Raw genomic sequence first — 15138 nt, forward strand, 5'->3', positions numbered from 1 at the left:
GTGGAGGTCAGGAAGGTGACTCCTCTGTCTAGTTCAATCACAACTCAGGCCGTTCCTCTCGTGTTCTCATATGCTGCACTGAGTAAACCATTACTAGCGTCGTTAATCACAATCTCATGTCCACTCACATTACAGAGATCGAGCTACGTCTTTAAACAGAGCCAATTGTTCATAGAGACAGAAAATAAATGGAATTTCGAAATAAAGCCCCCCATCTATGTACCCATTTCCGTACCTGTTGTTTGTGACAAATTCTTATGTAGCTATTTTAACTCCCAATTTACTGTGTATTTAAAAGATAGGTAATTACTGTTAGAGAAATGAATGGGATTTCAAAATAACCCCCCCCCCCATCTATGTACCCATTGCCGTTCCTGTTGTTTGTGACAAATTCTCACGTGGGTTTCACATGGTTATAACTTCTGATTTACTACAATCATTTGTGATCATCTCTGTTGTTTTGGTCCTGAGGTGCTGCTGGATGTGTTTTCATTTTGGTTCACTCAAAGCCTTGTAAAAAATATCTCCCTCAAGTCCCTTGGGTCTCCCCACAGGTTACACATTTATTTCTCATACAAAGACTATTTACTACAGTCTTTTTAGAGGTACAACATAATCGCAAGGAAGTTAGATTTGCAGTATTTGTGTAATTTGCCAGCTATTTTCTTGCGGGCACGTGGAGAACACATCAAGCTCGATTTTTGTCCAGCTATTGCTCTTAGCAGTGCTTGAACAGTACACGCTTCTCTCCAACCCTATAGATCTTTCCATTAGACGTCATGCTTTGAAAGCACGTACAGTACATTCTGTAATAACCTGCAGCACAAAACAGTACGTGATGGAAGGGAACATTATATACATGACCTAATAAGTTGTTGTGGACCAGTGACCTGAACTTTTCTGGATCCTGTATACTTATGTATGCATTCTCTCTCTCTCACTCTCTAGTTCCTGTTCTCTCTCTCTCTAGTTCCTGTTCTCTCTCTCTCTAGTTCCTGCTCTCTCTCTCTCTAGTTCCTGCTCTCTCTCTCTCTAGTTCCTGCTCTCTCTCTCTCTCTCTCTCTCTCTCTCTCTCTCTCTCTCTCTCTCTCTCTCTCTCTCTCTCTCTCTCTCTCTCTCTCTCTCTCTCTCTCTCTCTCTCTCTCTCTCTCTCTCTCTCTCTCTCTCTCTCTCTCTCTCTCTCTCTCTCTCTCTCTCTCTCTCTCTCTCTCTCTCTCTCTCTCTCTCTCTCTCTCTCTCTCTCTCTCTCTCTCTCTCTCTCTCTCTCTCTCCATCCCTCCTTTCCCCCCCTCTGTCTGTCTGTGTGTTATCTGTCCACTGTACTCTAGAGGGACTCTCAGGGAGACAGACAGGACATCTTAGTGGATCTAGAAAGACTCTCAGGGAGACAGACAGGACATCTTAGTGGATCTAGAAAGACTGTCAGGCAGACAGACAGGACATCTTAGTGGATCTAGAAAGACTGTCAGGCAGACAGACAGGACATCTTAGTGGATCTAGAAAGACTGTCAGGCAGACAGACAGGACATCTTAGTGGATCTAGAAAGACTATCGGGCAGACAGACAGGACATCTTAGTGGATCTAGAGTGACTCTCCAACAGAAAAGTGGATCTATGTTTTGTCTATCTTCACTGTCTTATTCTATCCTATCTCCTCTGAGGACTTATTTCACACATAATAATTGTGTGTTACTATCTCATAACTCACCCATCATATGCATTGTCATGTTCCCAGATTATTGGATTCATCTCAAAAGTTGAAAATCTGAAAGTTTACAGGGAAATAACCATTTGTGATTTGTTTCAGGAAACTAGGCATGTGTCTCTCTTCACTACTTCACAGGAGAGACATTTGAATGTAAACATTTATTTTTTGGGGGGCAAAAATGCCTTCTGGAACATGTGAACTTGCATGTGCCTTAATAACAAACCTGTATGCCATCTGTAAATACGAATAAAACGTTAAATTACGAGCCTAGCTGGTTTAGCCCCTGAAAAAGTCAGGAACCTTCCCGCTAGCCATGATTGGCTGAGATAATGGTTGGGCTGGATATTCCCGAGAGATTAGTCCATATTGGTCTGTCATGTAGCACGCTTCTGTCTATAACATAAGCTGCTCAATATGTGTAGGTAATCCGTTTTTGAAAGATATCACAAAGAACTAGTGTTGCTAATGCTCTCCACTTTCTGGAGGATATTTTTGAAATCAGTGGAATGCCCGGTGGGAGCAGAGTATGATAGCGAATCAGATGAAGAAATTCTGGCGCTTGATTGCAAATATATAGAGAGAGTTGAAAAGAGAACACACAGAAGGCTGTGTTGTATAAAACACCTGTCTCCGGATTACATCTTCAAACTGAGGGCGACAATGGCATCTGTGACAGAGAAGGAGAAGCGTTCAGCCATGTATACGGGTAAGAGAGTCTAGCTAGCCACATTTTCAGATATTATACATTTCTAATTTTGTCAGAAAGTCATTTTCATTGCAAGTTAAAGTGTACTGTTAGCTAGCTAGCTAATGTTAGCTGACTGTCTCTCTAGCTCACGTTATGTGTATGACCTGTGTAGTAATGTCATTTGTATCTCAGAGCGATTTGCATTGCTAGTTATAGCCTAATGTTAGCTAGCTAGCTAACATTTAACCTAGTTGGTTAATTTTAGCTACCAGCAGATTCATACAGGATAGTAACATTATGAGTTGGGATTATGGTTCATTGTTTAGCTAACTAGCTAGCTACATGTCTTATCAAAAGACTCCACCAGGCAAGTAACCATTTCACTGTACTGTTTACACCTTCGGTATCCTGTGCTTGTGACAAATACATCTTGATTTTATTTGCTATAGTGTGTGTTTACCAGAGATGGTAATGTGAAGAACAACTTGACCTAAACCAAAGTCAAATTAGCATATAATGTTAGGCCAATGAGGCAGTGTCCAAGTTCTAAAATTCTCCAGTAGAATGCCCTGGTTTTATTTAGTCACACTCACAACCGTAAGCTATTTTCTGTAATTAGCGCGCCATTAACCTGTAAATAATAATCTTGTTGTGAGTTTATTTTCCTGCAATAATGAATACAAAATTAGCTAAAGTTAAGATGTTGTCAGCTATATGATATGGTTATTATATGAACTGGCTAGCCAGCTAATTTAACATTAGCTAGCTAGCTAACAAGTTAACAAGCTACAAACAAACCAAACATTGTTTAGAAAGTTGCTTTTAGTTGCTTGGTTTGCTAGACTGAGATATACTAAATTCATTTTTTAAACGGATGGGTTGATTGATGTTAAAAAACACCAGATATGCTATTTAGGACAACCAGGCTGCTGATGTCATGCAGCCTGTCGTTTTTGTGTTTATACTTTTTCATACCGACAACGACAAGTTTGATGTCGGACGACAAAAGAATGTTCATGATGTCACTACGACAACTGTCTACAGACGTATTATAAACCAACCTTTAGTCTTGAAATCTTTGCTTGTTAAGGATACTACCGTACACACTGTTGAGAACATGGCCTCACATGTGAATTCTTAAAGAGATGGGCTTAAGAGGGACTGAACAATGTTGAATGGGTGTAGACAAAGAAGAGCTCTTTGGTATGTGTACCAAAAAATGAAGTGCCAAAGTGGGATTACAAGTTTATGAAATTTCAAAGCAGAATTACTTTCCCCATTGTTCCTCAACTACTCAACTTTAGTGTATGCAGCTACAGTTGTAGGACCGAAATTTGATTACTCTTTAATGCTGAGAATTTTCCTGCAGGAAACGCAAACGTATACTATATTTGACTTTTAAAAAGGCTTCTAAAGTTTTGCATTTCCACTTTGAAATGTCAGACTTGATCTGCTCTGACAAAATACAAATCAATGTCACGGATCCCTCCGGAACTGTGTCATTACGTACACCTGATCCCCATTTCCCTGATTGGAATTGTATAAATGTGCCCTTCGGTTCACCATTGGGCTGTCGATTATTGTTCCAATGTCCGTTGGTCGGCTGATGTAAAAAGGGCTTTATAAATACATTTGATTGATTGATTGGTCGTGTGAGTGCCTGTGCTGTGCTGTTTTGGCTTTCGTGCCGCTTGTATTGTGCAGATGATTGCGGGTCTCGGCCCGTGTGGAATCATTATGTGCGTGTACATAGCATTGCCTACTAATACATACCTGATTTGGGTGTGAGATGTACATTTTGCCATGTAATAATAATACAATAATAATATATTATTATTTTTTACCATCATGCGTGCATACTCATACCCTGTTAGCCTAGCCCTAGTGTCTAACAACTGAGAGATGCCATATGTAATGGTTGGGTCAGATATAGACCCCAGGTGCATGAGGGACATAGAGCTGTCATAGAAGTGACATAGAGATGTCTCAATGCAATTTCAATTTGGGAAAAGAGCAGAGAAAAAACCATCATAACCCAAGAGTCACTTAAGCTGTCTGCAGACAGGTTCAATGGTTACAGATAGTCTTATATTCTTGACATAAGGCTCTAGAGAAACAATTTATTCCCAACCTTCTGTGTGAAATGACTGACATTCAGGCCTCCCCCTAGTCTCCGACTCTCCTCGGTAAAGTGTTAGGTCTGTGTGCTCTGTGAGCTCGTGTGATTCACAATGAGTCACACCATGGAGGTCTGGTTGAAAGCATCCCTCCAAGGAAGCCTTGTCAACAGCAGCTTGACAGAAAGACATCCAAGACGTTCATCCTTCAGATCCCCACTTTCAACCTCTCTCTGTGTGTGTGTGTGTGTGTGTGTGTGTGTGTGTGTGTGTGTGTGTGTGTGTGTGTGTGTGTGTGTGTGTGTGTGTGTGTGTGTGTGTGTGTGTGTGTGTGTGTATGATTCTTTGTGTCTGAATCAAAATTCTAAAAGATATGTCTCCTGACATACCAATCACACTGAAAAACGGTTTCTTTCATTTTGTGTTATGATGGTTTTTTGTGTTTTTTTTAAAAACCATTGCAGTCTCTGCATCCTTGGTGATTTGTTTGTGTGTTCGCTGCCTTCGCTCCAATATTGAATCGCAATATACTGCCACAGCTAGCAGGTCACTACTCTGATTCAACAATACAGCAGGGAAATGCCAGTTGCAGCGGCCAAGAAACTACATCCCACACGACAACCTATTCCCTAGACATAGTGGACTATTTTTAACCCGGGGGCTCATAGTACAATATGCAGGGAATAGGGTGTGATTTGGGTCACGGCCAGACAGTATTTTCTAAATGCAGCGCTGTGTGGAAATGAGAAGCACATGGGACATTAAACCAGGCTGCACTCTGCTGAATCCATCTTTTCCCAAGCCGGCCTAGCGTTAACACGCAGAGGGGGGGAAAAGGACGTGAACTGCACGATCATCTCCTCTCTTCAAACCCACGGAGTCACTCATTGCTTAGACTAATTCCTTATTCCTTTTCTCTGATGTGACGGATGTGCCAGTATCATTCTCCTTCCATTTAGAGGTTTATTTCCATTATTCTTCTCAAACACAATGAGGAGTTTCCCCCATGCGTCCCAAATCGCAACCTATTCCCTTTATAGTGCACTAATTTTGACCAGAAGGGACACACCCTAAGTATGCAATTCCTGTTGTGGAGCAAAAGTTTTAACCTTAAGAGCAAAGAGGCTTAATGAGAAGAGCTCTATGGTCTTTGTAGATATTGACATAAGGGTCTCTAGTGCTTTACAAATACATTTGATTGAATTTGATTGATTGACAAGCTGTGACTGTTTAGTGTTAGTCACCAACACGGCCTCGAGGAGGAGAGGTTTGTGACTAGGAGGAGAATGCAATGAGACAAGAGTATTGCTAAAAAGCAATTCAACTGAACTGCATTCTGAATTAATGTCTTTCTCCCTCTGCAGCAGCATACTTTGGTTATGTCCCAAATTACATCCTATTCCCTTTGTAGTGCACTACTTTTGGGCCATGCAATATAAAGTAGTGCACTACTTTTGGGTCATGCAATATAAAGTAGTGCACTACTTTTGGGTCATGCAATATAAAGTAGTGCACTACTTTTGGGTCAATCACTATAAAGTTGTGCACTATAAAGGGAATAGGGAACCATTTGCGACGCACACCTTAATGTCCTCCCTCTCTTCCCCACAGACACAGCACTTATGAACACTGCAGTGCTGCCTGGATGGAAGATGAAAAAAATAACTTTCTCGTTTTGGGACACAGATAAGGACCTAGCCAGTTTATCTCCTTATAGTCTGATCAAATCTGCCTGTGGAACCCTATCGCCATCAATAGGAATTAGAAAGTACCGGAAAGAATGGAGAATTTGGTTAACCTATTATGTTATTATGTTGTGTTTTGTTTTGTTGTGTTTAGTGATGTTTGAAAAACAACATTCAAAAAACATATTATGACCCGATTGTGTAAGTACCATTGTGTGGTGTTAAATTGTGGACTGTCACACATGAACATGACCTGTAATTTTCCACTCACAAATGACACAATTATTTTGTAACCTACCTACCACAAACCAAATGCATTTTTTTTTTTAAACATGCAACATTCCCCCTTTTATTTAAGATTAATCACGCTTTAATTACCAGGTTCATCGTAAAAAAATATATCAAAGAACTAGCTAATTAAAACATAAACATTATAGGCTCAGCCAGCACGCTGCCATCCATAGCCACCCGAATACCAAGACAATGTACTATTGTTACTCTGCTTGGAAAGCCTTCGTTTGTCCAACCTATCTTCTATCAGAATGATGGTACAATCATGTGGTCCGTTTGCAGGAGGAATTGACAACTAGAGTTTGTTGGTTGACACCTGAGAAAAATGTCCACATATTTGGTACATTTTCAGACAATATCCACATATCCCTTTTCTCATGCAGTGGACTTTTTTGTAATTGTTGGGATGGTGTATGTGTTTGTTGTGGCTTGTGACATGAATGTTCTCTTTCACCATGTAAACCCACTAGTATGCAGTCCTGTGTAGTCCTGTGTATTTATGTTGATTGTTAAAACATCTCATTTGTGAAGCTAATTGCACTTTGTAATAGAAAAGCAATCAATAAACCCATTATGAAGTTGTCTACCATTAGTTTCTAAACATGTTAGGACTTTCTAAATAACCTTAGAACATGAATCATTTAAACACATATTTGTGAACACGCTCCGTAGCCATATTGCCATACCTTTAGCCGGGCTAGGGAAATAGAAAATAGCCTGGTGGCCTCTGGGCTAGGCTAAAAGCTAGTGCTGTGTTAACATTACTGAAGAGGCTAACTGCTAGTGCTGTGGTAACATGACTGAAGAGACTAACTGCTAGTGCTGTGGTAACATGACTGAAGAGGCTAACTGCTAGTGCTGTGGTAACATGACTGAACAGGCTAACTGCTGTGCTGTGGTAACATGACTGAAGAGGCTAACTGCTAGTGCTGTGGTAACATGACTGAAGAGGCTAACTGCTAGTGCTGTGGTAACATGACTGAACAGGCTAACTGCTGTGCTGTGGTAACATGACTGAAGAGGCTAACTGCTAGCGCTGTGGTAACATGACTGAAGAGGCTAACTGCTAGCGCTGTGGTAACATGACTGAAGAGGCTAGCTGCTAGTGCTGTGGTAACATGACTGAAGGTGTCAAAACGTTCAGTTCACATCGAGCGCAGACATTATTAATCCTGTCGTTTAAGTGCTCCTTTAGAATCCCCTCAATCTAATGAATGTGAACGTCACCGGATAGCACAGCACACAGCAAGCACACACACAGACACACAGACACACATAGACACAGTCAAGCCTGTTCCATTCCAGGGCTGTTTTACAAGTGTTTGTGTTTGCCTTCTGCCATCCCAGTTGATGCCGTGGACGTTCAATAGTCTACATTCTACTTTAATGTTATGTGGTTATATGAATAGCACATTCCAGCCATGCAATCTCTCAATGGTCTGCTTACATTACAACCTAGGCATGTTGCCAGATTAGACGTTCCAACCGCAGAGTGCTGGAATTCAATCAAATATACCAGGCTGATTTGATCAGATTCCTGACATTTATTTGGTGACGATATTTGATGTCTGGCATGTTTCCTTATAGGCTTCATCTCGTAGATTACTGTTGACCACACAGTCATAACACAGTTATGGTTGACCACCCAGTACTGACTAGTGGTCCCATCATGGTTATGGTTGAGCACCCAGTAATGACTAGTGGTCCCATCATGGTTGTGGTTGACCCCCCAGTAATGACTAGTGGTTCCATCATGGTTATGGTTGACCAGTCATGACTAGTGGTTCCATCATGGTTGTGGTTGACCACCCAGTACTGACTAGTGGTCCCATCATGGTTATGGTTGACCACCCAGTAATGACTAGTGGTTCCATCATGGTTATGGTTGACCACCCAGTAATGACTAGTGGTTCCATCATGGTTGTGGTTGACCACCCAGTACTGACTAGTGGTCCCATCATGGTTATGGTTGACCACCCAGTAATGACTAGTGGTTCCATCATGGTTGTGGTTGACCACCCAGTACTGACTAGTGGTCCCATCATGGTTATGGTTGACCACCCAGTAATGACTAGTGGTTCCATCATGGTTATGGTTGACCACCCAGTAATGACTAGTGGTTCCATCATGGTTGTGGTTGACCACCCAGTAATGACTAGTGGTTCCATCATGGTTGTGGTTGACCACCCAGTAATGACTAGTGGTTCCATCATGGTTATGGTTGACCACCCAGTAATGACTAGTGGTTCCATCATGGTTGTGGTTGACCACCCAGTACTGACTAGTGGTTCCATCATGGTTGACCATACAGTCATGACTAGTGTTTCCATCATGGTTGACCAGTCATGACTAGTGTTTCCATCATGGTTGATCAGTCATGACTAGTGTTTCCATCATGGGTGACCAGTCATGACTAGTGGTTCCATCATGGTTGACCAGTCATGACTAGTGGTCCCATCATGGTTGACCATACAGTCATGACTAGTGTTTCCATCATGGTTGACCAGTCATGACTAGTGGTCCCATCATGGTTGACCATACAGTCATGACTAGTGTTTCCATCATGGTTGACCAGTCATGACTAGTGGTTCCATCATGCTTGACCATACAGTCATGACTAGTGTTTCCATCATGGTTGACCAGTCATGACTAGTGGTTCCATCATGGTTGATCATACAGTCATGACTAGTGTTTCCATCATGGTTGACCAGTCATGACTAGTGGTTCCATCATGATTGACCTCACAGTCAAGTCTAGTCAGAACTAATGGTTCCATTATGGTTTTGGTTGACCAGTCATAACTAGTGGTTCCAATATTTATTTTGCTTTCATGCAAAGGAAATTGAGAAAGTCAAATATTAAATATAAATGTTTACCAAAGCTACTTACGAATTTAGCCTTGGGGGCAGAACTGTGCATGGGGCAGACTTCTAATGTTCTCATATAGATGACTTATTTATGCAAAGCTTGCCGTTTATGATCTATGATATTGCTCCCCGAAGGGAGATAGCTTCCCTCCATCTAGATAGCAGGATGGACCTTCAGGAATACATCAAGGAGATGGGAAATGAATGTCACTTGTGTATCAGTCCAGAAGAAACCTCTTTGAAAAAAGCACACACACACACTTTCTCTGCACGTACTGTGGGATTTAATGGGTATATATATATATATATAAATAAAGCATTGTTTAACTGTTCCCAACAGTCCATTTTGGAGATATCCTCTGAAGTCTTTGGTTTGACTCTAGTGAAAAATAAAAGATTGGTATGTTTTATTAGCAGTGCTGTGTATAATGAAAAGACATAAAACAGTATTAGATGGAGACAGTGTATTGTTACCGAACCAAAAACTAGCCTACTGATTTTGCTGCACTCGTTATGTCTAGGGGCAATTCTGCCCTCAAGGCTAAATTCATAAGTAGCTTTGGTAAGTAGCTTTAAGGGTCTTAGGCCTAGCTACATGGTCTGTAACCTGACTCGTTATGTCTACGAGTCTTAGGCCTAGCTAAATGGTCTGTAACCTGATTCGTTATGTCTAGGGGTCTTAGGTCTAGCTACATGGTCTGTAACCTGACTCGTTATGTCTACGAGTCTTAGGCCTAGCTACATGGTCTGTAACCTGACTCAATATTTCTAGGGGTCTTAGGCCTAGCTACATGGTTTGGAACCTGACTCATTATTTCTAGGGGTCTTAGGCCTAGCTACATGGTCTGTAACCTGACTCATTATGTCTAGGGGTCTTAGGCCTAGCTACATGGTCTGTAACCTGACTCATTATGTCTAGTGGTCTTAGGCCTAGCTACATGGTCTCTAACCTGACTCGTTATGTCTACGAGTCTTAGGCCTAGCTAAATGGTCTGTAACCTGATTCGTTATGTCTAGGGGTCTTAGGTCTAGCTACATGGTCTGTAACCTGACTCATTATGTCTAGTGGTCTTAGGCCTAGCTACATGGTCTCTAACCTGACTCGTTATGTCTACGAGTCTTAGGCCTAGCTACATGGTCTGTAACCTGACTCGTTATGTCTAGGGGTCTTAGGCCTAGCTACATGGTCTGTAACCTGACTCATTATGTCTAGGGGTCTTAGGCCTAGCTACATGGTATGTAACCTGACTCATTATGTCTAGTGGTCTTAGGCCTAGCTACATGGTCTGTAACCTGACTCATTATGTCTAGGGGTCTTAGGCCTAGCTAAATGGTCTGTAACCTGACTCATTATGTCTAGTGGTCTTATCCCTAGCTACATGGTCTGGAACCTGACTCAATATTTCTAGGGGTCTTAGGCCTAGCTACATGGTTTGGAACCTGACTCATTATTTCTAGGGGTCTTAGGCCTAGCTACATGGTCTGTAACCTGACTCATTATGTCTAGGGGTCTTAGGCCTAGCTACATGGTCTGTAACCTGACTCATTATGTCTAGTGGTCTTAGGCCTAGCTACACGGTCTGTAATATGATTTGATGCGTGTATAAATGGAAGAATTCAGTGTATGCGACCAGCTGTTGAGTGTACATGTGCCCAGGGAGACGGCTACCTTACCTGAGTTCTCAAATTCACAATACATCCTAATTACTTACACCTGTGTGCAAATAATTACTTCCAGTGCAGACAGAGATGGTCGCCTCGCTTCGCGTTCCTAGGAAACAATGCAGTATTTTGTTTTTTTATGTTTTTAGTTCTTACATTGTTACCCCAGGAAATATTAGGTTTTATTATATACAGTCGGGAGGAACTATTGGATATAAGAGCAACGTCAACTCACCAACGTTACGACCAGGAATACGACTTTCCCGAAGCGGATCCTTTGTTTGTGTCACTGCCGTCGTTGAAGGAAGTGGACCAAGGTGCAGCGTAGTGAGCGTACATTTTCTTTTTATTTGTTAAAATGTCGCCAAAAAAACAATAAATAACAAAAACGACCGTGAAGCTTACAGGGCATAAGTGCCACTAACAAAGTAAACTACCCACAACGAAAGGAGGGAAAAAGGGATACCTAAGTATGGTTCCCAATCAGAGACAACGATAGACAGCTGTCCCTGATTTGAGAACCCTACCCGGCCAAAATATAGAAACACAAAATCATAGAAAACAAAACATAGAATGCCCACCCCAAATCACACCCTGACCAAACCAAATAGAGACATAAAAAGGCTCTCTAAGGTCAGGGCGTGTCAGTTTGGCCCACCACCCAGGACAATGGATCGGATCCCAGCCGGCGACCCAAAACAACAGCGCACCGCAGAAGAGGCAGATGGAGCGGTCTTCTGGTCAGGCTCCGTAGACGGGCACATCGCGCACCGCTCCCGGGCATACTACTCACCAATGTCCAGTCTCTTGACAACAAGGTAGCCGAAATCCGAGCAAGGGTTGCCTTCCAGAGAGACATCAGAGATTGTAACGTTCTTTGTTTCACTTCTGGTCATGGCTCACTCGGGATACGTCATCAGAGTCGGTACAGTCACCCGGCTTCTTCACGCATCGCGCAGACAGAAACAAACATCTCTCTGGTAAGAAGAAGGGCGGGGGTGTATGCCTTATGATTAACGAGACGTGGTGTGATCATAACAACATACAGGAACTCAAGTCCTTTTGTTCACCTGACCTAGAATTCCTTACAATCAAATGCTGACCACATTATCTACCAAGAGAATTCTCTTCGATCATAATCAAAGTCGTGTATATCCCGCCCCAATCAGACTGTCACGTTCTGACCTTCATTTCCTTTGTTTTGTCTTTATTTAGTATGGTCAGGGTGTGAGTTGGGGTGGGCAGTCTATGTTTGTATTTCTATGTTTTGCTATTTCTGTGTTTGGCCTGATATGGTTCTCAATCAGAGGCAGCTGTCAATCGTCTTCCCCGCTGAGAAACAATAAAGTCAACATCTTGGGTCATTATTAAATAGCATCGGACAATAACATTGATGAATAGCTGATTCGGTGAGCGAGTTTATTAGCAAGTGCATCGGTGTTGTTGTACCCACAGCGTCTACTAAAACATTCCCCAACCAGAAACCGTGGATTGATGGCAGCATTTGCACAAAACTGAAAGCTCGAACCACTATTTTTAATCGGGGCAAGGTGACCGGAAACATGACCGAAAACAAACAGTGTAGCTATTCCCTCCGCAAGGCAATCAAACAAGCTAAGCGCCAGTATAGAGACAAAGTAGAGTCACAATTCAACGGCTCAGACACAAGAGGTATGTGGCAGGGTCTACAGTCAATCAGCCATCACAGTTAAACAGCCATCACTAACATTGAGTGGCTGCTGCCAACATACTGACTCATCTCTAGCCACTTTAATAATGAAAATTGATGTAATAAATGTATAACTAGCCACGTTAAACAATGTCATTTTATATAATGTTTACATACCCTACATTACTCATCTCATATGTACATACTCTACTCTATACCATCTACTGCATCTTGCCTATGCCGTTCGGCCATCGCTCATTCATATATTTTTATGTACACATTCATATTCATTCCTTTACACTTGTGTGTATAAGGTAGTTGTTGTGAAATTGTTAGGTTAGATCACGTGTTAGATATTACTGCATGGTCGGAACTAGAAGCACAAGCATTTCGCTACACTAGCATTAACATCTGCTAACCATGTGCATGTGACAAATACAATTTGATTTGATTTGATTTGATAAACGCTTGACTCAGCATCTAGACTCGGTTGGTGCTGCCACCTGCTGATGGAATATGGAACTGTATCCTGGATAGTGGGTTTTTCTATGTCCTAACACTAACACTAAACTACACCCCATATCATAACAGTATGTTCTACCGCAGTGTAGAATGTCCCCACTGTACTTTCTCAGTAAAGATATTGTAAATACTAGCTGGAGGGTTTAATGTTCCTTCTGACATTCAAAGCCCTACTCTGTGTTGTTATGTTTTGGTTGTTGTTAGAAATAGATTGTTTTAGATTGTTATTGCTTCTAGGACAGTCTTATTGAGTAAAATCATGAGCCCAGTACAGGGACCTGAGACCATGAAGACTAAATACGGATATTACACACACACACACACACACACACACACACACACACACACACACACACACACACACACACACACACACACACACACACACACACACACACACACACACACACACACACACACACACACACACACGAGCCCCTCCTTTGATGTTGAAAATCTCTCTGCTCCTGACTGATTGCTCGTTGTCTTGTTGCAACTCATATTAAACCTGATTGATTCCAAGTCTATATATCTCTCATTCTGGGAGGATGTGATTTCCTTAGCTTACTACAGATGCCCATATCATGTTGGCTAAGAAATCACCATAAGCCTGCAGAGACGTGTGTTGGAATGGTATTCCCTTCTTGCTCAAGAACAACAACAAACGCTGCCGTCTCCCTGAAGCTGTGAAAACACATTATTACTAGATGATATGGAGAAGAGGAAACAGAACCAGCCAGGATGAGTGGTACCATTACGTATGCAACAGCTACAACGTTTTCTTCTGAAGTGGTAATACCCTAACTAATCAGTTGATTATCTTAATTAGCCACATTACTCATTTTAATAATGACCCAAGATGTCGACTTTATTGTTTCTCAGCGGGGAAGACGATTCATACCCAGTGACCTTTGTGACACAGTGGGGAATCCATTAGAATATTTCAGTGGGAAGCCCTTACTAGTAGGGCCAATGTTGTTGTCTATTTGTCGACAAAATAAAGCACCCATCACTTTCTCATGACACCCGTACTGAGAAAGTTTAAAACATAGAACGAGTCTGAAATGGCACTCTAATTCCTATATAGTGTACTACTTTTGACCAGGGCCCATAGCAGTGCACTATATATGGAGTAGGTGCCATTTCAGATGCGTATGTGTTTTACCCTCACTGCCCATAGGACCCTGGTCAAAAGTAGTGCATTTCAGAGGCAGCCATGCATGATTTGCATGAGAACGTCTCACCTTACACATGGTTAATTACCCTTTACTGTTCACAGCAATGCAAGTAACAGACCCCTATCCCATCAGAATCCTAATAGACTCCGGCATTCTGTTAAGTGTTTGACTTTCAGAGATAGGGCAAGTAGGACTGCGACTCAAATGGCTCCCTATCCTCTATATAGTGCACTACTTTTGACAAGAGACTTATGGGCACTATATAGGGGAATACAATGCTATTTGAGACACAGCCCAAGTTATTCCAGTCCTATACCTGTCTATAGTAAAAGATTTCATCTCCTCGTCACAGTCATTTATAGAAAGGGGGTTGGGCTCCGGATCACGGACAGATAAATCATCCTAACCTGGAAGGCAGGATGGAGCTCACTCGTCTCTGTTTCATAGGCTACAGATATTCCATCGTCAACCACTGCGGTGCTGGGAGAACACATGTCATCAGTGGGAAGCATTGTAGAATCTCATGAACATGGTATGAATAGGGTCATGTGAATGGCAAATGGGCAGCTGTAGATTTAGCATTTATGTCCTTATTGTACTGGGGGATCCAAGTGTTTATATAGAAGCAGTTTTCCCCAAAGGATTGAGACTCTAGCAGGAGATCTTCCAACCTTATATTCATGGAGACAATAATGATCTTGGGTCATATGCATATTACAATAACACAGAGGGCATTACTGTACGTCCTGAT

Source organism: Salvelinus fontinalis, chromosome 6 (assembly GCF_029448725.1).
Source record: "Salvelinus fontinalis isolate EN_2023a chromosome 6, ASM2944872v1, whole genome shotgun sequence".
NCBI classification, from domain to species: domain Eukaryota; kingdom Metazoa; phylum Chordata; class Actinopteri; order Salmoniformes; family Salmonidae; genus Salvelinus; species Salvelinus fontinalis.